At 43.8% G+C, this 25,659-nt stretch overlaps 1 protein-coding gene across 1 annotated transcript in view; it reads left to right on the top strand.

Moving 5' to 3' along the window:
• LOC145359645 (WD repeat-containing protein 72-like) overlaps positions 1–25,659 on the top strand; it is a 263,829-nt gene that overhangs the window by 168,952 nt on the left and 69,218 nt on the right. The window lies entirely within an intron of this gene.

The following is a 25,659-nucleotide window of genomic DNA, read 5'->3' as shown; positions in this document are numbered from 1 at the left end:
ATGTTTTGAAATACCTGTTGTAATCCTCGCTGGGAATTCCAGATGTGGGATGGGGGGAACGTATAGAATCCATTGAATCCCTACAGTGCAGAAGGAGGCTATCTGGGCCATCAAGTCTGTACTGATTCTCCCAAAGAGCATCTTACCCACACCCACCCCATCCTCCATCCTCCAACTGCCACCTACCAGCACCCACCATGATCGATCCACCTGACCTACATGTCTTTGGGCTGTGGAAGGAAACCAGAGTATCCTGAGGAAAGCCACGCAGAAAGCCCGCTAATATATAAAAATTGATTAAATTGTATTGAAATATGAGAGCAGGAACCTTATTATGTCATTGATGATGGTGGGGAAAATCGGAGATGTAATTGGCGAGAATCTCATTGTCCGATTCTCGTGAGATTTTGTGTCCACATCGCCGTTTGTGGGTGTTAAATTGCCCCCTATAACTTTGCACATTCTAAGGTTAAGGATTTGCATAGTGTCAGACAATGTTTAAAAAATTAAAATGAAGAAGCTCATTGAAATTTTGCTCACAATTTGGAGGAGCTAATATTGTTGATACTGATTATTATTGTTCCTCATTCATGGAACGTGGACATTGCTATCGGGGCTGACATTTATTGCCCATCCCTAGCTACCCTTGATGAGTGGTTTGCTAGGCCACTTCAGAGGGCTTTTAAGAGTCAACCACATTGGCGCAGTACAGTGGCACTGTGGTTAACGCTGCTATCTCACAACGCCAGGGACCTGGGTTCAATTCCGGCCTTGGGTGACTCTCTGTATGGAGTTTGTACATTCTCCCCATGTCTGCTTGCGTTTCCTCCAGGTGCTCTGGTTTCCCTGCACAGTCCAAAGATGTGTAGATTAGGCCGATTAGCCATAGTAAAACCACATGGCTGTGGCTCATGTAGGCCAGACCTGGTAAGAATGGCACATTTCCTTTCCTAAAAGACATTAGTGACTGAGGTGGGTTTTTCCGACAGTTGGCAATGGTTTCACGGTCATCAGTAGATTTTTAATTCCGGATATTTTTTACTGAACTCAAATTTCACCATCTGCCGTGGTGGGATTCGAACCCGGGTCCCCAGAACATTAACTGAGTTTCTGCATTAATAGTTTAGCAGTAATACCACTAAGCCATCATCTTCCCAATTATGGGGATAAGGTGGGGAGAAGGCATAGAGATGATACGCTTGTCAGAGAGTGGGTGCAGACTTGATGGACCTTCTTCTGCACTGTATATTCCTTCAGAAGGAACTCTTCAAAATGCAGCTGATGAAAATACAACAAAACTTACTGTAACTTATAAATCAAAGAAAGGGTTTAATAAAGAAACATCATTAGTCCAAACTTGATGCCTTGCCCTCAGCCACTCCAAGCTCTCCCCAATGCTACATACTTCTGTATTTATAGTGAATCAGTTGGTCAGCTGACTATTACATCAGACTGTAATTGGTTCATGGTTTACTAGATCAGCTGACCCTTACATCTTGTTTCCATTGGTCACATTACATCCAATCACCAGTTACATTCTAACACTGTAGGGATTCTATGATGATCTAAGATGCTGTGGATCTCGAGTGCCAGACCAGGTAAAGATGGCAGATTTCCTCCCCTAAAGGACATTAGTGAACCATATGGGTTTTTAAAGATAACTGACAATGGTTTCATGGGTCATAATTAGACTTTTTAATTCCAGATTTTATTGGGTTTAAATTTCACTACTTGCCTTGGTGCGATTCGAACCTAAGTCTGCATGCAGATTATTACCCTCTGTGTTTCTGTCCAGTAACAATCCACTACACCACCACTTTTGGTAATCTGAACCTTCCATAGATAAATGTAAAAGATGCCTTTTCCCAGATCAGTTCAGTTGCTCACTGGTTCGTGTTATCTCGCTGACTGCAATTAGAGTTCTGCACCATAAAGATATCACCTTAAAATGAATACAATGATTTATGGCTTGTGTGGATTGGAGTTCTAGGTTCGATTAAGCTTTTACAGTATTAGGATATTAAAGAAACTCAATTGGATAAGCAGTTTGAACAAGTTCCGTTGACAATGAATATAAATGTTTTACATTCTGGAACGAGGGCATTTATATTGCGAAGCTTAGAAGAGAAGCCATAGTTGTAGCTAATAAATGTAGTAATTGAGTTAACAAAATGCACGCAGAAAGAGCCTGTAATTACACAGTGTTATATGTGAATCAATAGCATCGATATCAAAAGAATAGCAATGGGAGTAATTTGAACTCTTTGTTCATAATCCGTCGCGTGTCTGAGAATCCAAAGATTAATCCTGCTAAAAGAAATAAAATATTTAGAGGCTTCTATTTCAGGTTCATAACACTTCAGCACAGATTGGGTGTTTGGGGATTGCCTTAATGCTGCTGTATCCCCCTCCAAACAGACCTGCTCATCAAATCCACAACATTTAAAATCAACCAAGCAAGGTATTTTCTGATGGACCTGTTAAAAAAGATCAGTCTAAGAACGGAGTTCTCTGGTCGGCTGAGTTTGAATGTGTGAAAGCTGACGAGGGTGACAGTTTCAGCTGGGATGATGCAGCATTCATTTTCAGCCATCAGATTCATTTTGCCGCAAAGCGACACAAGTTTTTTTCCCCCCTTTGCCAATTAGCAAAATGGACAGCCAAAGAATGCACACGCCCTGTCTCTCATCATTATATTGCTCATCATTATATCACTCATCAATATATCTCTCATCATCATATCTCTCAACATCATATCGCTCATCATTATACTCTCATCAATATAACCCCTCATCAATATATCCCTCATCAATATATCTCTCGTCATTGTATCTCATCAATACGTCTCTCATTAATACATCTCTTGTCATTGTATCGCTCATCAATATATCCCTCATCAATATATCCCTCATCAATATATCTCTCGTCATTGTATCTCATCAATACGTCTCTCATTAATACATCTCTTGTCATTGTATCGCTCATCAATATATCCCTCATCAATATATCCCTCATCAATATATCTCTCGTCATTGTATCTCATCAATACACCTCTTTGTCATTGTATCGCTCATCAATATATCTATATAGAGGTATGTGCAGACAGGTTTATTTACATTTGTGTGTGTATAAAAATGATCAAAACACATGATCAACACAAACTTTTATCAGCAGCATTTAGCTTTGGTACAGCACCAACTGCAAAAGCATTTGGTTAGTTTGACTGGACTGGGCTGTCAGCATGTTTTAACCATGCTTCTGATTCCGTGTAAAATGACAAATAGATCTATCCTACTACACCTGAAGTGGGAGCAATGACGAAGACAAGCATGTTTTCCTTTTCTCTCATTTAGATAAAAATCAGTGATTTTTCTTTACGCTTCAAAGTGAAGGCTGTCAGTTCTGGGGAATGGAATACTTCACTCCTTTTGGCATCTAATGTCAGCGTTCGGCAGTCACAGATCAGGTGCAACAGAACCAGCTGCAGTGTAGAGATCCCTCTGCTCTGCCCCAACAATATATCTTAACCTCAACCTCATTAAAACACCCCCTACTGCACTACTTGTGACATTTTCACTTCATACACCAGCCATCCTTCCGACCTTTCTGAGTGAGATTGCCAATTAGAGATGGATTATGGGCAGTTTTGTGCTGTGGGCTTACATCCGCGAGCAACTGAGCTGAAAGTGTCCAAACTCCCTTCTCCTGAGACCCTTACAGACTGCAGAGAAATGAGACTTTCATCCCCATTAGTCTGAGTTGGACTTGAGCCCAGTTCCCAGAGGGAAAGCAACAGTGTGCTAAACCACTGTGCCAACTAATCCTCCCCCCCAACCCCCCTTTTTGTTCCATTGACTGGCACAGTAAATTCAGGCCTAGCTTTGAATCGAGCGACATGAGTAGGCCAGATTACAAACTCTAATTGCACAAGTTCGTTGGCTCCTAGTAGCCATCCCTCTGACCATGTCAGTTGCCTGGTCAAAATTTCTACAGCAAGTAAAAATTTGGTTTTATTCAACTTGCTTCAGAAATTGAACTAAATGCCATGCAAGATCAAATTTGATGGACTTGGGAAAGAGTGATGTGCTAAGTTAAGTGAGATGCTACACGCAGAATTTTCCAGTCCCGCCAGGAATCATAACGGGCAGGATAGGACCGTGCAAAGGTCCGTTGACCTCAGGCTGGAGTTTCCAGTCTTGGGGAGAGCAGGGCTGGAAAATCCCGCCCTACGACTCTCTATGAGTCTGTTCAGTTTTCATAAATGCACTTCCCAGAATGGAACTAAGCCTTCCAGAGCAATGGATGAGTTAACGGGGCTCATCCCCAGTGGCGTTTGAGATAGTTGAAAATGAAAATCGGTTAGGTTCTATAATAAGCAAGAGATCCTTGCTAGAGGCCAGCATGGTGGTGCAGTGGTCACTGTCTGTGTGGAGTTTGTATGTTCTCCCAATGTCTGCGTGGGTTTCCTCTGGGTCCTTCAGTTTCCTCCCACATTCCAAAGATGTGCTGATTACATAGACTGGCCATGTTAAATGCCCCCTTGGTGTCCCATGATGTGTAGGTTAGTGGGATTATGGGGATGGGCAGACCTGGGTGGGATGCTCCGTGATAGTTGGTGCAGACTTGATTGGTCAAGCTGCAGTTGCAATTTTACCAAAAATTTCGGTTCAAGGGGCATCGGGTGATGCACGGTGATAATTATATCCTATTTCAGCAAGTGTTAGTAAGAAATTGTCTGCATTTCTTCAGGTTCTGCTGAACTTTATAGGTCAATGGACCACACTGTGCTTGCTATGCCTCCATTCCGCTGTTTCACATAGTTTCATGTGTTACTTGAAAGAGGGGAATGGGAAGGAAAGGTAACGATGCTGAGGAGGCAGAACCATAATGCCATAGGACAACTCTCTCTGACTACCGTCTCGATCAGATACATGGGGCCAAATTCTCCTAGAGTGTCATCTCTGGTGGGAAAAGTGGTGAGAATTCTACTGCGTGGGTCGACACAATCCAAATCACAATTCACCCACACTTAGTTTTTTTGGAACTTGGGGAGATTCCCACCGGCAAAGAGATGTGCAGGACCGAAAGACACCAGAATGAACGGCTCCTCAGAGATTGGGCTGCCATTTTCAAGTTGGTACTGCCAAGGGGCAGTACCAGGTCACAGCCCAGCCATGTCACTGACCACCCAGGGGCTTCAATGTGTTCTTAATGCCTGATCTCTGTTGGTGGAGGTCAGTAATGATTGCTGCCAGGTTCCCATTGTAAAAAGTCTGACAATACCAGGCTTAAGTCCAACCAGTTTATTTTAATAAATCGGTTGGACTTAAACCTGGTGTTGTCAGACTTTTTACTATGTTTATCCCAGTCCAACACCGGCATATCCACATCAGGTTCCCATTGTGCCAGAGGGTCGGTGAATCCTGGGAGCCAGGTAAATTTGGCTTTAAGCCAAGCCTACACAGGATATCAGTATGCTAATCTGTACCAAAACTAGGATGCCTCCCCATCCTTCTTCAAACCTGTCCTGGTCTCCCTATCTTCAGTGCTGTCGTCTCCTACAAGAGCACAGGCATAAATTGAATAGTTGAACTGGTGAAATTCAGCTGTCAGGATTCTGGCCATTGATATTGAGAAAACAGTAGCATACAATATAGGGGCTGATGTTCGGCCTTCTACCAGTCAAGTTGCTACTAAAGAAGGTTTTGCCAGAAAGTGTCCAGCCTAATGAATAGCCATAAGAACTAGACAAATAATGTAAATCCAGTCAATTTTTTTGTGTGGTATAACACATTACGTTGGGCCAAATGGCCTCTTCTGCACTCTAGGCCTTCAATAATTCTATTGGTGCAGACTCAATGGGCCAAATGGCGTCTTCTGCGCTGTAGAGATTCTATGATACATAATATCATAAGAAATATGAGCAGCAGTAGACCATTTGGCCCCTCAAGCCTGCCCCGTTGTTCAGTAAGATCATGGCTGACCTGATTGTGGCCATAACTCCATCTTATTGCCTGCTCCATTACAGTTTTTCTGAAGAAGAGACATATGAAGCTGAATTTTCCCATCCCACCAACCATGCGAGTCAAAGCAGGCGGGACACTGACCATACGAAGATTGATCTCAGGCGGGATTTTCCAGCACTGGCGCAAGCATGACCAGAAAATCCTACCCTGGACTCCAAATGTTAACTTTGTTTCTCTCTCTACAGATGCTTCCAGACCAGCATTTTCATAACCCTTGACTCTCTTGCAAATCAAAAGTCTGTCTAACTCAACCTTGAACAACATTTTCAGTGGCCCAGCCTCCATTGCTCTCAGGAGTAGTGAATTCCAAAGATTGATGGCCTTCTGAGAGAAGTAATCCCTCCACATCAGTCTTAATGGGAGACCCCTTACTTGAAAACTGTGACCCCTAGTTCTAGGTTTTCTCACAAGGGAAAACATCCTCTCAGTATCTGACCTGTCAACCCCCTCAGGATCATCCATGTTTCAATAAGATCGCTTCTCATCCGTCTAAACTCCAATGGGTACAGGCCCAACTTGCTCAACATTTCCTCACAAAACAACCCCTTCATCCCAAGGACTGGCCTAGTGAGCCTTCTTTAATCCAACTCCATGTATATGCAAGTATATCACTCTTTAAAGAAGGGCAGCACAGTAATTAGCACAGCTCCAGGGACCTGGGTTGGATCTCCAGCTTGGGTCACTCTCTGTGTGGATTTTGCACATTCTCCCCATGCCTGTGTGGGTTTCCTCCAGGTGCGCTGGTTTCCTCCCACAGTAAGAAGTCTCACAACATCAGGTTAAAGTCCAACCAGTTTATTTGATAGTAAACTCACAAGCTTTCGGAAACGCTGTTCCTTCGTTAGATGTGTGGAAAGTTCTGATCAGAGAAGGGCATATGAAGGCACACACAGTTTACTATGGGTGGGTTTACTATCAAATAAACTGACTGGACTTTAACCTGGTGTTGTGAAACTTCTTACTGTGTTTATCCCAGTCCAACGCTGGCTTCTCCATATCATTCCTCTCACAGTCCAAAGATGTACGGGTTAGGTTGATTGGCCTTGGTAAATTGCCCCTTAGTATCCCAGGATGCATCGATTGGAAGGATTAGTAGGGCAAATATGTGGGATTGTGGGGGTAGAGTCTGGGTGGGATTGTTGTTAGTGCAAACTCGATGGGCTGAATGGCCCCTTTCTGCACTGTATAATTCTATGAAAAACTGCACACAGTACACCAGCTGTGGTATCACCAATGCCCTATAAAGTTGCAACAAGACTTCCCTACCTTTATACTCTGTCTCCTGCAATAAACATTCCATTTGCCTTCTTAATTACTTGCTGCACCTGCAGGCTAACTTTATTGATTGTATGAGGAGAGATGGCCAGTGCATTGTACACTCTACTGCCCTTCAAATAGAGTTATGAGATCGTCAACATCTAGCTGAACCAGTGTGCAAGGTCTAGCTTTCATGCCACAAAGTACAGCACCCCCAGCAATGCAATGTTCTCTCAGTACAGCACCGCAATGTTGGTCTACATTATGAGTTCAAGCTCTCTCACACCCCTGGTCCTGCCAACTGAACAAGTCTAAATATATTAGATATGTTATATAAGTCTAATATATTTAGTGGGCAGGTTTAATGATTTATTACACTGAATTGTTTTCACCCTGTAATCTCTCCTCTGTAGCATTGTCGAATTACATAGTTTTGAATTTATTGTATATTTTAGTTACCGTAGAGTCTTCTCCCAGGATGATGGCTCATGAAGAAATATTTCTTCCCAAATCCCACAGGGTCTTTGTTTCCCTTCAGAACATAATATTTTCTCACCACCAGGTAATCCTAAATTTAAAAATCAATTTGCTTGCTGCTGTTGTGGCAAACTGTGCGGTTAGTGAAGTAAGCATTTGAAGGCCAAATCGCCCCAAAAAATAACACTGCCCGAATTGTGCAGCTATGCTTGGGAAATGGGCAAAGTTTTTGTTCAATGATCAGTAAGAGTGGTACAAGTCCCAAATCCAGTTACACACCTGAGTTTTGGTTATTTTTAAGAGCGCTGCATCAAATGGCTCTCAGATTTACAAAAGAGAAGTTACATGATTTAATTGCATCACAGCTGTCAGTTTTGTCAGGAATTGCAGGAAGAGGTTTTATTTCAGTGACTGTTAGAATAATTGCATACTGTGAGAACAATGCTATTTAATTCATCAGAGTGATATGTTAGCTGTTATTGTGGGGAGCTAGCTGGTTCTAAGGACTCATTCTAATTTTGCTAGGAACAGAGGAAGGCCATTCAGCCCGTCAAGCCTGTTTTGCCATTTAATACGATCATGGCTGACACTTCAATGAATTTTTCGCCCCATCCCCATATCAGGGTCTTGATCAATTGGGCCAGTGGGCTGACAAATGGCAGATGGAGTTTAATTTAGACAAATGCGAGGTAATGCATTTTGGTAGATTGAACCGGGCATGACTGACTTGGTTAGCAGTAAGGCATTAGGGAGAGTTACAGAACAAAGAGATCTAGCGGTACATGTTCATAGCTCCTTGAAAGTGAAGTCACAGGTGGACGGAGTGGTAAAGAAGGCATTTGGCATGGTTTCATCAGTCAGAACATTGAATACAGGAGTTGGGATGTCTTGTTAAAGTTATACAAGACATTGGTAAGGCCACACTTGGAATACTGCGTGCAATTCTGGTCACCCTATTGTAGAAAGGATATTATTAAACTAAAAACAGTGCAGAAAAGATTTACTAGGATGCTACCGGGACTTGATGGATTGAGTTATAAGGAGAGGCTGAATAGACTAGGACTTTTTTCTCTGCCACGTAGGAGGCTGAGGGATGACCTTATAGAGGCCTATAAAATAATGACAGGCATAGACAAGGTAGATATTCAATATCTTTTCCCAAAGATAAGGGAGTCTAAAACTAGAGGGCATAGGTTTAAGGTGAGAGGGGAGAGATACAGAAGTGTCCAGAGGGGCAATTTTTTCATACAGAGGGTGGTGAGTGTCTGGAACTAACTGCCAGAGATAGTAGTAGAGGCGGGTACAATTTTATCTTTTAAAAAGCAGTTAAATAGTTACATGAGTATGATGGATGTAGAAGGATATGGGCCAAATGCAGGCAATTGGGATTAGCTTAGGGGTTTTAAAAAAAAAGGGTGGCATGGACAAGTTGGATTGAAGGGCCTGTTTCCATGCTCTAAACCTCTATGACTTTCAGTGGCAACCATCTTATTTTGAAATTGTGCCCCTTGGTTCTAGTCTCTCCAACCAAGGCCAACATTTTATCTGCATCTATCCTTTCTTTCTCTTGACGTATTTTGTAGGTTTAAATGAGAAACCTCATTCTTTGAAACTCTGGAGAATACAGATCCAGTTTACTCAAACTCTCTACGTGGTACAGTCCTGCCATTGAGTTGAGTTTGCTACTTTCAAAATTAAAGGAATAGTGACTATTCCTAAGAGGTGTCACTCACAGGGTTTTTTATTTTAAATGGGTGGCGCGGTGGCACAGTGGTTAGCACATGCTGCCTCACAGCGCCAGGGATCTGGGTTTGATTCCCGGCTTGGGTCACTGTGTGGAATTTGCATGTTCTCCTTGTGTCTGCTTGGGCTTCTTCTGCGTGCTCTGCTTTCCTCCCGCAGTCCAAAGATCTGTGGGTTAGGTGCATTGGCCATGCTGAATTGCCCTTTAGTGTCCTGGCATACAGATTAGTGGGATTAGCAGGGTAAATATGTGGGGTCATGGGGATAGGGCCTGGGTGGGATCATTGTTGGTGCAGACTCGATGGGCCGAATGGCCTCATTCTGCACTGTACGGATTTTGTATCTAACTTTTGTATCTTCTGTAAGAGCATTTGTGTTTCATAAAATATGAAAGATATAAGGAGATGTGAGAAGGAACTGTTTTATGCAGTGATTTACAATGACTTGGAACTAGCTGCTGATAAGATTGGTGGAAGTAGGGAATCAGGATTTCAAAAGGAAATTGAATGGGTGCTCAAGGGAATTTACTTACAGAGCCACACTATGGTGATAGAGTGGGGGAATGAAACTGCTTAATTGCTTGACAGAGCTGGCATCGACTTCCTGGCTGAATGGCCTCCTCCATGCTTCAATGACTATATTTGCCTTGTATCTGTACTGTTGACTTCTCAACCTGCAGCACTTGAACCAAAAATTGGTGATTGCAACGAGCATACTTGTACAATGTACTTAAAAATGTTCCTGAAGTAGTGAAATCAAGCTTTCTTTAAGAATTTGCTCTGTTATCAATGCAGAGATAATAGTGTGCACGGTGTACAAGATGCACTGCAGCAACTCACCAAACCTCCTTCGACAGCACCTTGCAAGCCTGAGATCCTAAGCGCTTTGAAGGATAAGGGCAGCGCAAGAAAGCCCACTGCCACCAAGCTCCCTTCCAAGCCACACACTATCCTGACTTGGAACTATATTCCTTCATGTTACAGGATCAAAATCCTGGAACTCCCTTCCCAGCAGTGCTGGGGATGTACCTACACCAGATGGACTGCAGCAGTTCAAGAAGGTGGTTTACCACAAGCTAGCCAAGAGCAATAAGGGACTGCAAACATCCCACAAAATAAAGAATGATGTTCGATGCTATGTGGAACTAGTTCTTTTATTTTATGCTTATTTTGAAAAAATTATTGTAATATTTCAAGGTGATTCAATGTGGCAAATAACAAACTAAAGAATTTATTGATGAGAAAAGGTCTATACAACAAGACTAATACAGGTCAACTCCTAACAACACCCTGACTCCAACTGCAGCGCTCCAACCCCAGGAATACTCGCCCTCGCTCCTGATTGGCCCAAGTTTGCACCCTCATGCTTCATTGGCTCCATCCCCGTCACATGGTCCACGAAGGCTCATCCCTTAAAGGAGCCATGCTAGCGCACTCATTTTGCTACAGGCAGAAGTTGCATGTACATGTTTGACATAGAGAAAGTGAAAGGGTACGATGATGCATATAGCCCTTAGATTTAATATTTCAATTAAAGATGTTCTTCACAGTCGAGTGCTTTAATAACAACTGTTCTGAAGCAAGGAAAGAACATTTCTAATGCACTTTTCAAATGCCTTTGTTATTTCAAGCCTTTGGTGTACATGTTTGGTAGCAAAACCCTAATGCAACAGAAATCAGATTTTGTCTGTATTTTTAAAACAAAATCAAATTTTCCTGGCGCCACTTCAGCCTTCTTCATTGCTTTTCAAAGGATAAAATTCCAATAGGCTACACCCAAGCAAATATCAGAGAGTGCAGAAAGGCTCTTCAATATTAAATCCAGGCAGCCTGTGAATTCAGTTATGTTTCTTCTCAAAATTTGCATCACATCTGGGGTTTATGCTGGGCAATCACCATCTCCAACAAAAGAGGATCTAATTATCACCTCTTGGCATTCAAAGGTATTACCATCGCTGAGTCCCCCACTATCAACAGCCTGGGGGTTACCGTCAACCAAAAACTGAACTGGACCAGCCATATAAATACTGTGGCTCCAAGAGCAGATCAGAGGCTAGGAATGCTGTGGTGAATAACTCACCTCCTGACTCCCCAAAGTCTGCCCATTCTCTACAAGGCACGAGTAATGCGTGTGATGGAATACTGCCCACTTGCCTGGATGGATGAGGCTGCAACAGCATTCAAGAAACTTGACACCATCCAGGGCAAGGCAGCCTGCTTGATTGCTATCCCTCTACAAACATTCAATCCCTCCACCACAGATGAACAGTGGCAGCAGTGTGTACCATCTACATGATGCACTGCAGGAACTCACTAAGGTTCCTTAGTCGGCACCAAACTTATGACCACTACCAACTAAAAGGATGAGGACAGCAGGTACCTGCGAACCACCACATGGAGATTTCCCTCTAAGCCACTCACCATCCTGACTTGGAAATATATTGTTGGTCCTTCACTGTCACTGGGTCAAAATCCTGGAACTCCCTCTCTTTGAGGTGCATGTACCTACACCTCAGGGACTGCAGTGATTCAAGAAGGCAACTCACCACCCCTTTCTCAAGGGCAAGTAGGGATGGGCAGCACGGTGGTATAGTGGTTAGCACTGCGGCCTCACAGTGCCAGGGACCTGGGTTCAATTCTGGCCTTGGGTAACTGTGTGGAATTTGTATGTTCTCCGAGTGTCTCCATGGGTTTCCTCCGGGTACTCTGGTTTCCTCCCATATTCCAAAGATGGGCAGGTTGGGTGGATTGGCTATGCTAAAATTATCTTTTAGTGTCCAAAGATGTGCAAGTGGATTAGCCATGGTAAATGCACAGGCTTACAGGAATAGGGCAGAGGGTATGCTTTGGATAAGGTGCAAGCTTAATGGGCCGGATAGCCTCTTTCTGCAGGGATCATTTCTTGGCCTTTTGGCTAAACTCAAGTGTAGTTTCGACATGCTGCACTTAGTTGGAGTCATTAGGTTACATTTCAGCTTCATTTGAAGCAATTTTTTCAAGCGGCATCTCGGCCTTTTGGCTAAGATGCAAATAAGATCAAGCCTCGGAGGAGGAGCTACACCTACTCCAATGAGGAACTTCTTCACTCAAAGGGTGGTGAATCTCTGGAATTCTCTGCCCGTTGAAGTGGTGGAGGCTGCCTCGCTAAATATTTTTAAGACGCGGGTTGATGGGTTTTTGATGAGAGAGGGGATTAAGGGTTATGGGGAGAGGGCGGGAATGTGGAACTGAGCCACGACAGATCAGCCATGATCTTATTGAATGGCGGGGCAGGCTCGAAGGGCTAGTTGGCCTACTCCTGCTCCTATTTCTTATGTTCTTATGCTCTTATGTAGATCAATCCCAAGACAGGAGGTGAGAGCCCTGTCTTGTCAGCTTGGATCGGGAATGTCTCAACTTGTTGGGACTCTGAATTGGCTTTAATTTGACTTGATTGGATAAAGTAAAATAAAGTAGGGATTCTACGATTGATTCTATGACAGTAAATACTGGTCTAGCCAGTGATGCCCACATCCCATATATATAAATAATAATAACCTTTCAGTTTTCAACCAACCATTGGTACTTAAACCAATCCTTAAGCTGCATGTCTAAAACCGGAATTGGATAGGTTCTAACTAGGATTACACACAGTTAACGACAGACTTGAGTTATACTGCTATTGCATCAGACTGAACACAGAGACAACAAGAGCACTGTGCACATTTGTTGATAGGTATCCACAAAGCTCCGCACCCCCAGGAAGTTATTTATCATGTTGGTAATGATGGAGGTATATATAATGGAAAAGCCTTAAGGAGGGCATTAACCCCTCTCACTGGTTTGATTGATGTTGAAATTGCTAATTTAGCATTATAAAGTTTTGTTTTATGTTTAATTGTAAGGTTTTGTTTTATTTGTCAACTCTGATAATCAGATCCTTAAGCCTCAATTAGAACAGCCCTTAAAACCTAAACTGAAGAGGGTACAAGCAATCCGCAAGGACCATTCTCTCCGGGACACCCAACACCTCATCCCTGTCCACAGCACCTTCCCGTCAATCGTAGAAGGTGCAACACCTGCCCCTTTACCTCCTCCCTGCTAACTGTGTTAGGTCCTAAACACTCCATCTGGTCTATTGCATCGGAGAGACCAAACGCAGACGGGGTGATCGCTTTGCTGAACACCTTTGATCGACTCGCAAGGAGGACCTGGACCTTCCTGTCACTTGTCACTTCAACACACCTCCCTGCTTTCCTGCCCACCTACTCGTCCTTGGTCTTTTGCAATGTTCCAGCCAATCCCAATGTAAACTGGAGGAACAGCACCTGATCTTCCAATTAGAGACTTCATAGCCTTCCGGACTGAACATTGAGTTCAGCTGCTTCAAAGCGTGAACTCTCCCCTCCAGCACATTTCCATTTATTTTGTCGCTCTCTTTCTTTCCACACCCCCTCCCCCGCACTCCCCCTGCCACCTTTAGGCCAACTGTCACATTCTTCAGGCAGTCCTTCACCAAGCTATGCCTTTGTTTTGCCATTCATGTGTACTGATCACTTAATGGACACTTTCAACACCTTCTCAGCCTTCTGCATGCTCCCTTTGTCCAATTCTGCCACCCCTCCCTACCCTCATAGTATAAATCTCTGCTGACTCTCTTTGCTCTCAGCTTTGATGAAGGGTCATCTAGACTCGAAACTTTGGCTCTACTCTCTCTCCACAGATGCTGTCACACCTGCTGAGTTATGTTAGTGCAACCTATTACCATAATGTAACTCTTTAAACCATAATAATGAAAGAGTGTTGTACCACTTCCAAGGTGAGATGAAGTGGTCAGAGCTGAACTGTGTCCTATATTGGGGTCTGACTAATGCCCTGTATAAGTGAACTTTCTCCACTCCATATTGCAACTGCTTTGAGACACAAGCCAACGCGCCATGAGTTTTCTTGTTTTGTGTGTCAGCTATTTGTGATTTGTGTACATGGCCAACCATATCACTTTGCTGCTCCACAGTTCTTTGCCTCTCGCTATTAATGAAATATTCCGATTGGCCACTTGAGGCAACGGCTGATTTCACATTGCCTGGGCAGCAAGTTGCAACCTTCTACTAAGGTTGCTCATTGAAACGGTGTCAAAGGAAGTATGTGAGAATTAGAATACCTTTAGAATTTAAAACAAGTATTATATGTGGGCATCACTGGCTAGGCCAGCATTTATTGCCCAACCCTAACTGCCCTTGAGAAGGTGGTGGTGAACCGCTGCAGTCCACGAGCGTAGGTGCACCCACAGTGCTGTCAGGGAGGGAGTTTCAGGATTCTGACCCAGCGACAGTGAGGGAACGGCCGATATATTCCCAAGTCAGGATGGTGTGTGACTTGGAAGGGACTCCCAGATGGTGGTGTTCCCACGTATCTGCTGTCTTGGCCCTCTAGATGGTAGAGGTAACGCATTTGGAAAGTGCTGTTAGAAGTCTTGGTGAGCTGCTGTGATGCATCTTGTAGATGACACACACAGCTACCACTAAATTGGTTTTGCAGAGACTGGATGTTGAATTTGGGATTCAGTGATGTTGATGTCATTGGGTGTGAAGGTTAGATTTTCTCTTGTTGGAGATGATCATTGCACAGCACAGTATCTGTCAAAATAAGATGTGGCAGTGCCGGTGTTGGGCTGGGGTGGGCACCGTCAATAGTCTCACAACACCAGGTTAAAGTCCAACAGGTTTATTTGGTAGCATGAGCTTTCGGAGCACTGCTCCAAAAGCTCGTGCTACCAAATAAACTTGATGGACTTTAACCTGGTGTTGTGAAGACCACTTACTGTCAAAATGAGGCACATACAGTCATGCAGTGAGGTTCTATGTGTTGCACTGCTGGCATTATAGGTACTAGTGCCTCTTTCATAATATTCTTTATTCATTTCATGTTACATAAGTAATATTTAGGTGACACCAGTCTTAATTAGGAAGTGCACAAACTCAGTAATCCACAAAACTGCAAATGGTAACTGACCTTAACTGCAACTTCAGCACAGCGTCTGAAATGTAGCAAAACGAATAGACAAATGGAACCACTCCACACACTGCCTGAATATGTGTTCTGCCATAGCCTCTCAAAATAAACATCTGAGTAACTTAGTTGAAGTTATGAAAGACACGAAAAAGTTGGAAGCTGCAATTGTAGCATGTAATATCAATAGAATGAACGGCAGCAGATGAGACTATATTAGGAAACACAGTTAATAATGCAGGTGGGTCCATGAATTTGGAGTGAAGCTGTTATGACCAGGTGAGAAAGGGGTGAACTGGCTCCCCTCTATTTAACCTCCTCATTGGTCACAACAAAGGTTTAAGTTTCTTGTGCATGAGGATATTCCCTTTTCTGAATCTGAATGTATTTAACTGAGCAATTAGGAGTCCATCAAAGAAGGTTTTCTTGAGTCAAAGGAAGAGCAAATGTAACCATTAAACCCAAGAAAAATAATGTCCCTCAGGCTGTAAAGACTTCAGTGAGGCCCATGATGTGGAACTCTTAGAATACAAGCTTCCAGGCAGAAATATCTTGTCCGATCAGGGAGCTCTGCTTGTGTACATGATGTAGAATGATAGGATTACTGGCATTCTGGGTCTATACTTTGTACGAGGCATTATTGGGATGTTGCTGACTATGTAAATTTGATGAAGGGACACCAGCCTTGGAGAAGTTATTTTACAGGCAATCATATGGACAATCACCACACATCAGAAATAAGGGGAGTTTGAGTCCAATTTAAAAAAAAGTGTATATGGTTAATTGCCCTTGTGACATAGATTTTAAAACTCTATGGCTGATTTAGGTTGGCTGGTTTCTAAGATGCGTTCAGTTGTAGAGGATGTTACACTTATTAGAAGACCTCATTTTGCTGCTGGGAATTGGCTTCTCAAATAAGCAACACTCTTATTACAAAAGAGAACAAGTGAGAGAGAGAGAGCAGCTCTCAGCCTTTTTCATCTGCTGAAGACTTTCATGGCACCCCCTATGTCATTCGCAATCGCTCACTAGTGGCTAGTGGACTTGTCTTGAACGACTTTACTCATTTTGTATTTCCAAGAGGTTTTGGATGTGTCTATGGCAGTCATTGGTTCGATATCACAGTTGGGATTCTCCCAAAAAAATTCTAAGTGTCGAATTCGCGTAAAAACTGGAGTAAAATACCATTGACTTTTTTCCCAGTGAGATTTTCAAAATGAATCTCTCACACCCTGAGCACTGTAGCATGCCCTAGCATGAATCATGCAGAAAAATCAGTGAACAAGGCCTATTCCAGCTTGAGAAGCCGGCAGTGAAGTGCTGAGTGTACAACTGCGCATGTGCTGATCTGTCAGCGCCGGCATTAATGCATATGCAGTAGCCCCTCACTGCTGGCTTCACGATCGCTGGTCAGCCTCACAACGCTCACATCGCTGCCCCTCCAAACCTGCCATGGCCCGATTGCAGGCCCCCACCTCCCCATTGGATGTGACCGGGCCAACCTCAAGCTCTTCCTTCCCAGCCCTCATGACAGCCTCAATCTCCTCCCACCTCCTCCATGGCAGTCCCAATTTCGACCCCCCCCCATTTCCACCCCCCCCTCCACTGGCAGTCCTGATTCCCCCACACCAATGGCCCCCTGGGCATTGACACTTTGCCACTGGGCAGTGCCAGGGGACCAGGCTGGCACTGCCAAGCTGGCAATGACCAGGCAGCAACCCCCTTCACCTCCAACCTCTTGAGGGGGGGGGGCCTCAGTGGAGTCGGGCTGCCAGCTCCCCACAAGTGGGGAGCTAGTGTAAACCCTGCTGGAATGAAACACTTCAGATGGGGGCGAAAAGGTAAGCAGGCCCGAGACTTCAACCCCAGCCCCGCTAATTCAATGTGAATTATATTGTAGTGAGTATCTCCATAAATTATACAGCTCTGCCCCAATTTCTGACGCGGAGCAGATGGTGCTGAAAATCCGGCACCTGGAAACTTGCGGAAACCATGGTGTCCGCTGGGAAGCCTGCGAAACAGCCTCTGCTTGAGCCTCCCGGTCTGCTGTGTTGTTAAAGCAATGCTGAGGCGGGTTGGGAAAATCACCCTGCTCCTTCCCTTTGTAATGTCTCTTTCGTGTTTACAGGTTTCAGTGAATACCTGGATTGTAGGAAATATCTCTCTCTTCACACTCCTCTGAGGATGATTTGTTGGTATCTTGGAATATGGCCTTGCATTTCTGAGTTATTTGCTCTGTCCCAGTTCAAATTGCAAAATTTCCAGTCAGTTGAAAGTTGGAAAATCATATTTTGAAAGGTAAAGGGGCCTGGCACCACGACAGGGCCATAGACAGATTAAGTGAGGAGGCCCCTCTATGATAAATGGAGCTTACGCTGGGATTCTCTGGTCTTCCCGGGGTTTTCTAGATGGTGGGAGGTGGCACGCCATTGGTTGGCGGTGGAATCTTCTGGTTCCGCCACGGTCAATGGGATTTTCCATTGATGCCACCCGGACACACGCAGTGGGACTGCACCACACAGGCGGGACCAGCGGATCCCACTGTCCTGAAGAGCCAGAAGAACTTAATGTGGACCAGTGCAAGCACATCTACTTTGGACCCAAGAAAAATAAATTTGAGTAGTTACTAAATACTGAGAAACCAGGATGTAGTTTCTACATTTGCGAAACCAGGAAGTCTGCAGGGAAAAGCTTGTAAATGAGAACAATCAGATAGTTTAATAAACGGTTGACATTTCTCCAAAGGGATTGGGGAAGATGTTATGCTACAGTTGTATCAGAGCATCAGTCAGGCCCATCAGCATAATTATGTTGCTCCAGGACGATACTGGGACTTGTAGGGTGAAATTCTGAGTACAGGTTGGATAAATTTGTCTTGAATTTCCCCGAGTTTAGAAGTTTGAGGGCTGATTTGATTGAAATGTTTAATATGTTAACACAATTTGACAGGGTGGTTATAGGGAAATATGTATTTACGCCAGTGGGGGCAACGAAAACATAGGAAAAATTCATGAGAAATTTGAGCTGCATTCATGAAATCAGGAGGCACTTGTTTCCCCATGCAAAGGCTGGTAGGAATTTTGATCTCCATCCCCAAAAGGCTGTGAATTTTAGGACAATTGGAGCTTTCAGGATAGATTTTTGTTAGGCAAAGGTATCAAGGGATAAGCAAAGGTGTTCCGTTACAGAGGGGCCATGATCTAACCAAATTGCAAAGCCAACCCTAAGGGGATGAATGGTCATTGCTGCTTGCAGCATGTAAGGGGTTGCTGAGGGATCAGTGTTACTAAATGACAGTGACAATACTTGGAAAAGACGGGCTGCATTTTGCTTTTGTTATGGCTGATTTTGATAATCTGTGTTACAAAGGAATAGGAATTGGACCTGTTCAATAATTCACTGAGATCTTGGCTGATCTAACAATCTCCCTCCATATATCCACCTTTGTCCCATCCCTTAGTATCTTTGATTAACAAAATATTTAACAATCTCAGATTTGAAATTAACTATTGGTCGATCATCAGTTGCCAAATGCACCATTAGTGCTTTAATTTTGTTTTGCGCAGTATGGCATTTTTCTCTATAATTACGCAGGCATTTAGTGTGCAATTTCTGAAACCGTAGAATTGATAAGCAGAATAGCGTATGGTGCAAATGTTGTTGGAAGTGGTTTATTGTATTCATAATAGACATGGCAACATTCCAGTAGCATTATTAAGTTGCTTTCAATTGATTTCAAACCCCATGCTTATTAACTATTTGATTAAAAAGCATTTAGTTTTTAGCACCCATTAGATTGGAGTGGCAACAGACAAATGTTAGGATGTTTTAAGTGAACCCTTTTGAACAGTGCTCATTGAGATCTGACATATTTGTTGTGGCCTTTGATTTTGTTGCCCCAGTGGGCAGATCCAGCTGAAGCTTGTTCACCTTGACATGTAGCTGTTGCATATTGAAAAAAATCTACCTTTATTAATTATAGATATCAGTCAAAATATGGTGAAGTGAGCAAGTCTCTTTGATCATCAGCATCTCAAAGGCTCATGTTCAAACAGTGCAGTGTGAACAAAGAACTTGCTGCAGCACACACATCTGGGCTTTTCAGATTTCTTGTGCTTCTGCACATTGAGTTAGAGAATTTACTGTTTTATAAAGACAGGACAATTAGGTAATATCCAGTGTTTGAATTTGCTGCTAAAGTCTCTGCCCCTTCAAGTCTGCACGGTGTAATTGTTTGCAATTCGAAAACAGATGTTTCTGTTGATTAAATGGACTGCTTTTTACACTTGCACCGAAGTCCTAACTGTAATTAAACGAACGCAAACTACAATGATCACTTAGAGATAAATTATTTAATCCAGGAGCTGCGTAATTGGGAATCTATTTACCATTTTCAAGTTTTGTCTGAGGAGCCTTTGGTTTATAAAATTATCTTTGGGGGGATTGGGTGACACGGGCAAGGTTGGCATTTTAACAAAGGTTGGCGCTGCCAGAACACAAATATATTTTGAACACAGTAAAATACAATGTTCAATACATGGCATTAGTGACCAGAATTTTCCAGCTGTTCACACCAGCAGGATCTTCTGGTCCTGCCGACAGCACAGCCCTGCCATGGGTTTTCCTGATGGCGTGGGGTACGGTTGATGGGAAATCCCATTGACAGCGTGCGCAAACGTGCATTGCCTCCCACCACGAGAAACACACGCCACGGGGTGGCTAGAACATCACCTCCAATAAATCAGATGATACTATATTTATTTTTAATATGTGATGTGAAAATGCTGGCGTTGGACGGGGTGGGCACAGTAAGAAATCTCACCACTCCAGGGTTAAAGTCCAACAGATATATTTGGAATCACAAGCTTTCAGAGTGTTGCTCCTTCATCAGGTGAGTTTCTTTAATACGGGCACAGACATGCTGTATCATATAATGCAGCATGTACTATTCTGCTTGTAAACTAAATCTGCGCCCAGTTAAGGGCAGAAAACATAAATACTGCTCAGAAAATACTGCATGACTTTGTACAGAAGTTACAGATGCGGTTAACATCTCGCACCTGATTTTAACTCTGTGCAAGTGGGTAGGTTTTGAGTGAGTGAAAATCCCACCCTCATGCGCCCTGCTGCAATTTGATCAGTGCTGGGGGAGTTGTTGGTTCTGCCTTCTTGACCGTGGGACAATTAAGGACCTTATAATGGCTAATTAATGCAGGCCCACCCTCTCCTCCCTGGGTAATTTTCCCCCTCACCCTGATGATCTCAGCCTCCTGCACCCCTCGATGGATTCTTGGCCCAGACGAGAAAACAAAAATCATTGGTAAAATACACAATATACACAAAACGGGCATGAAAATATTTTTGACTCTGAAACACGTCAATGTAGAAAACATGGCCATGACCCCATTGTTTAAATATCACAAGACTGGCAGCTATGTGATTTCAGGCAACAGTCAGCAATGCAATGTGTTACCACCTGATCTGCTTATTTAAAGTAGACAAAGTTTCAAATCCCAGTTGCCGATTAGGATCATAGAATCCCTACAGTGCAGGAGGAGGCCATTCAGCCCATCACACCTACACAAACTGCAATCCCACCCAGGCCCTATTCCCATAACCCCACATATTTGCCCTGCTAATCCCCCTGACACTAGAGCCAATTTAGCATGGCCAGTCAACCTAATCCGCACAGCTTTGGACATGCTGAATAAAACCAACATATTCCATGGATTTAGATAAACAATATAAATATTACTATGCAAAAGTATAAAAGGGAAATAATCTACAGTGTATATCTTATACTCTAGCTTTCAGAGTTAACATGAGATAAATATGAATTAATGGGCAAATTATGGTTGAGCCCAAGTTAAGTGGCAAATGCAACCAAGACAGAACCCATGAAGCAACCTATTCAGACATTTGTAACCACTCTGCGTCACACAATCTTGTTAAAACTTTGCCTGCCTCACAATGGATTTCAGCTTTTCATTTTGAAGATTGAGCTGCTGGCTGCTGATTTCCCTCAAAAACTGGTTTTTGGTCAATGACTGCTCACCTTCTGGTGGTTCACCCTCTTCTAGGACTACAAAGCTGCACCCCTGACTCTAATTGCCAGCATGTTTCCAACTCTTTTGCAGATTGCGAGCTTTGCTAAGCAGGCACTGCACCCAGGTTTCTCCAAGCTCCAAGCCTCAGTGTACACTGAGCTAAAGATGGCTCCCCTGGACTTCTCTGAGCCCGAATTGCCTAGAGCCTGCTAACAGCTCCCACGTCTTTTTTTTATGAGCTGCAAACCATACAAGATCCAAACTGCAACCAACACCCCCCCAACAAAACACACAGATAAATTAAAACCAAAGAATCTTCTCAAGCTCCATCTATCTCCATGACAACATGTCTTCGAAGGGTTCACTGAATACTTTAAGCTAATTTAACTCTAACTTCCAAAATAAAATATCTGTCTGGATTGCAGATCTTTGTGAGCAGTGTAGACATTACAGGCAGGATTTTACGGCCTTGCTCAGATGAGATCGTAAAATGTCACCCGAGGCTGATGGAAATTTCCACTCTGGGAAGTTCCAAGGTGGGTGAGGTGGTTGGGTTTCGGCCCACATCTCCAGGTCCCTAAGCCCAGCTACTGTTTTATGCCTCCATATCTTTTATTCTGACTCTATTGAACAAATACGGGTAACCTTCTGAACTGCCCTTTCTCTACTGTCTAGTATTTAGTTACTTTGCTGTTACAGCAGCAGAGGAATCCTTATCAGAGCAATCTTTCACTGAATTTTCAATGTTGAGTGAATCTCCATTATGTCGCCAACTGCTCTCACGGAACATTCATCAGGCCCACAACTTGCCAACGTTTCGGCTTAATCAGTTGATACAGTTATGATTAAATTTGCATCCCCAAGTAAAAATGGAGTTGACCATCGCTAGTACATGTCCAATACTGGGGTAAGAGTTTAAATTCAGTGTAGCTGCTCAAAATAAAATCGGTATGCTTGCTGTCTGAGAGAGTTCTGGATCCTGTGTAATGGATGCGTAAAATCTATGGAAGGTCTTTGGCAGTGAATTTCACTTTATGTCTGGATCGTTAATAGTTTGACAAGGGGAAAAGAAACTCAACTGAAGTGTACCGTGCTGAAGGTATTGTTGAATCTTACAACTTGCTGAGTTGCATATAAAGTATTTTGGCCAAGATTGTAGGTTTAAACGGCCAGGCTTTACATCGCTGTTTGAAGCTTGGCTACTTGAGCACTCTGGGGTGTTTAAATGCAACACGTGTGTTTGGGGAAAAAAAACCTTTATCCATAGAATTAAGACAAGTAAGAGGCTGTGAGCTGCAGCACAGATTATCTGTTCATTATGGTGAGTTAAACTAAACAGTATTGTTTAGCAAGTGGGGTTACCAACCACAAAGCACTGCACTCTGTAAAGATGCTTAGCTCCTGCATACTGAGTTAACACTGCTTTCTGCATCAGCCTTCGCCACATTAAATGTTGACTAGGTAAATACCTCAGTGAAGAAATTAAATCCTAACGTGGGGCTGGTTTTCGAGGAATTATTTTCTAATTTTGGCATCATTACTCGACGCAACATGGTTCACAGGATTACTTGAAAATTCCTGCTTCAGCAAATGCAAAAACAACAAAGCATTCTGGATTCGGTGGCCTGAGGGCTTAGTCTGCCTAATCATTTGCTCCAGGCGCTCAGGCAACCAGATGCTACTGGGATATACCTGGACCCCTGATCTGAAGAAGTCATCCAGAGATTGTGCTGCCTGGTATCTCCCTTGCTGTTATCTCTTTATAGATGCTTTTATCTTTAATCCGAGTCTTGAGAGAGCAACATGAAAATCAACCTCCGAGCACTTCTCTTCCATGTTTCATATTGTCCTTTGCCTCTCTCTGTCTCTCTCTCTCTTTCTTTGTCTCCCTCTTTCTCTCTGCCTCTCTGTCTTGAGGCTAAATTCAACAGCTCCTGAAAGCGGGCACGGGGATTAACCCAGGCCCAATGCTTCCGACACAGGCAACGTGCAAACTTTGTGTTGCCTACTAATTAACATGCTTGCAGCACGCACTTGCAGCACGCAGCTAACAGCAAACATGTTATTGACAGGCAGCACATCCCTGCAGGGCACCCAAAATACTGAGAGGGCAGCAGCACTTAAAGCCAGCCTGCACTCCTTCAAGTCAGCCAGTACTGCTTAAAAGCTACTGGGCGGCATGGTAGCACAGTGGTTAGCACTGCTGCTTCACAGCTCCAAGACCTGAGTTCGATTCCCTGCTTGGGTCACTATCTGTGTGGAGTTTGCACATTATCCTCGTGTCTATGTGCGTTTCCTCGGGTTGCTCCGGTTTCCTCCCACAGTCCAAAGATGTGCGGGTTAGGTTGATTAGCCATGCTAAAAATTGCCCCTTAGTGTCCTGAGATGCGCAGGCTAGAGGGATTAGTGGATAAACATGTAGAGATATGGGGGTAGGGCCTGGGTGGGATTGTGGTCGGTGCAGACTCGATGGGTCAAATGGCCTCTTTCTGTACTGTAGGTTTTCTATGATTCTAAAAGGGAGGTGCGCTGTGGCTGGCACAGGTGATAGAAGTCATCATTCTGACATGGAAAAAAGGCACAATAATGGCAAAACATGGCAGAGGGTCGTCTCTGATGTTTTCTGATGTTGCACTTAATCGTGGAGGTGAGGAGGAGGTGAGATTTACACTCTCCGCATAGACCTCAGAGAACCTTTAAGTTTCAGAGGCAGTGGAAGTCACTGCCAGGAATCAATCCCCCAGTATCTGGATGCAGTGCCGCAAAATGTTTAATGATCTCACATGAGTGGTCAAGATCAGTGTAGGAATCTACAACTTTCTTATCCAACTGTGGTATCAGCATCAGAAGCTGCCCAATGCATCATATCCTCATCACTCACCTCTTTATCAATCAGGACCTATGTCTAATGTTTGTAACTTCACCCTCACATGCTAAGCATCGCTGTACATCCCACACCCTCATTGTAAATGCTGCCAGTTGGTTAATTGTGACAGTCACGCCACCAAAATGGCACTCACTGACACACTTTCCATTCTCTGGCTAGGTGGCACACACCTCATCACAACAGGTGCTAACCAGCAGGACATCGGCACAGCAGCACACCCTTACTCCCATGGAGGAGAGCGAACATTGCTGAAGCCATGGCCAGCAGTGGTGATGAAATGATAGTAAATGACTATGGCGCCATATTTAACCCTCCTTTCCATAAACCCTCACTCCTTTATTATATAATTTCTTCTGATTTACAAGTGGGTGGAATCTTACCAAAAAGATAGCAAGATGTCAGGATCTGGCTGAAAACCAGTGTGTTTCAGAAACAGGCAGGTTTTCTCCCCAGATCTTCAGGCACTTTGTTAATAAAAATAGGGGGAGGCATGTTTCATGCTTCATCTTGAGGGGTGGGGCTGGCAAAGCCCTGCCCCAATGATCAAAGCCAGCATCACCCTCTTTCTACCTTCTCCCACCAACCAGTCATCGATAGCCCTTCCCATACCTGACCCTAATCATTGCTGGCCTTGACCCCCTCCCCCCAACCCCCAGATTATTGCTGGCTTCATCCGCCCCCCCAACCCCCCACCCCCCACGATCATAGATAGCATCGGCCCCCTCCTGCCTTCCGATCATCGCCAGCACCACAACAGGATCACATCTGGATGAACTTGTTGTAAGCTGATGTGAAGAAAATGGAGTAAAGGGAGAAGATCTGCCTGGGGGTGGGTGGGGTGGTCTTTCGTTATATTTAAATTTATTGAGATGAATGAAAATCAGACTCTTGTCTGTTTGGGTGTGAACCAGATTATGTTGCTGGCGAGGCATGGCAGAAATGGGAAATCGCGATCTTGCTGGCGGTTTTCACTGGACAATGAGCCCTCGCTAGCGTTCTTGCAAATGGAGCGTGCAGGCTCCAGATCCCACCCACGGTTTTCCAAACAATATCATTGTTCAATCCCATTCTTGGAGCCACCAACTCAGATACTGACACTGTGTATCTTTGAAAGTGTAGCTTAGAGATAGAATAAGTGTGAGTTGAGGCATCGAGCATCAGTGGCCTACAGCCAGCACACGGGACAAATGTAGCTTAGGTACCAGCACTCTGCTGGAGGCCATATTTGCTGAAGA

The sequence above is a fragment of the Carcharhinus amblyrhynchos genome, chromosome 28 (assembly GCF_965287045.1).
Source record: "Carcharhinus amblyrhynchos chromosome 28, sCarAmb.v2.hapA, whole genome shotgun sequence".
NCBI lineage: Eukaryota > Metazoa > Chordata > Chondrichthyes > Carcharhiniformes > Carcharhinidae > Carcharhinus > Carcharhinus amblyrhynchos.
Note: the sequence above shows the minus strand (reverse complement) of the source record. Positions and strands in the feature narration are given on the sequence as shown.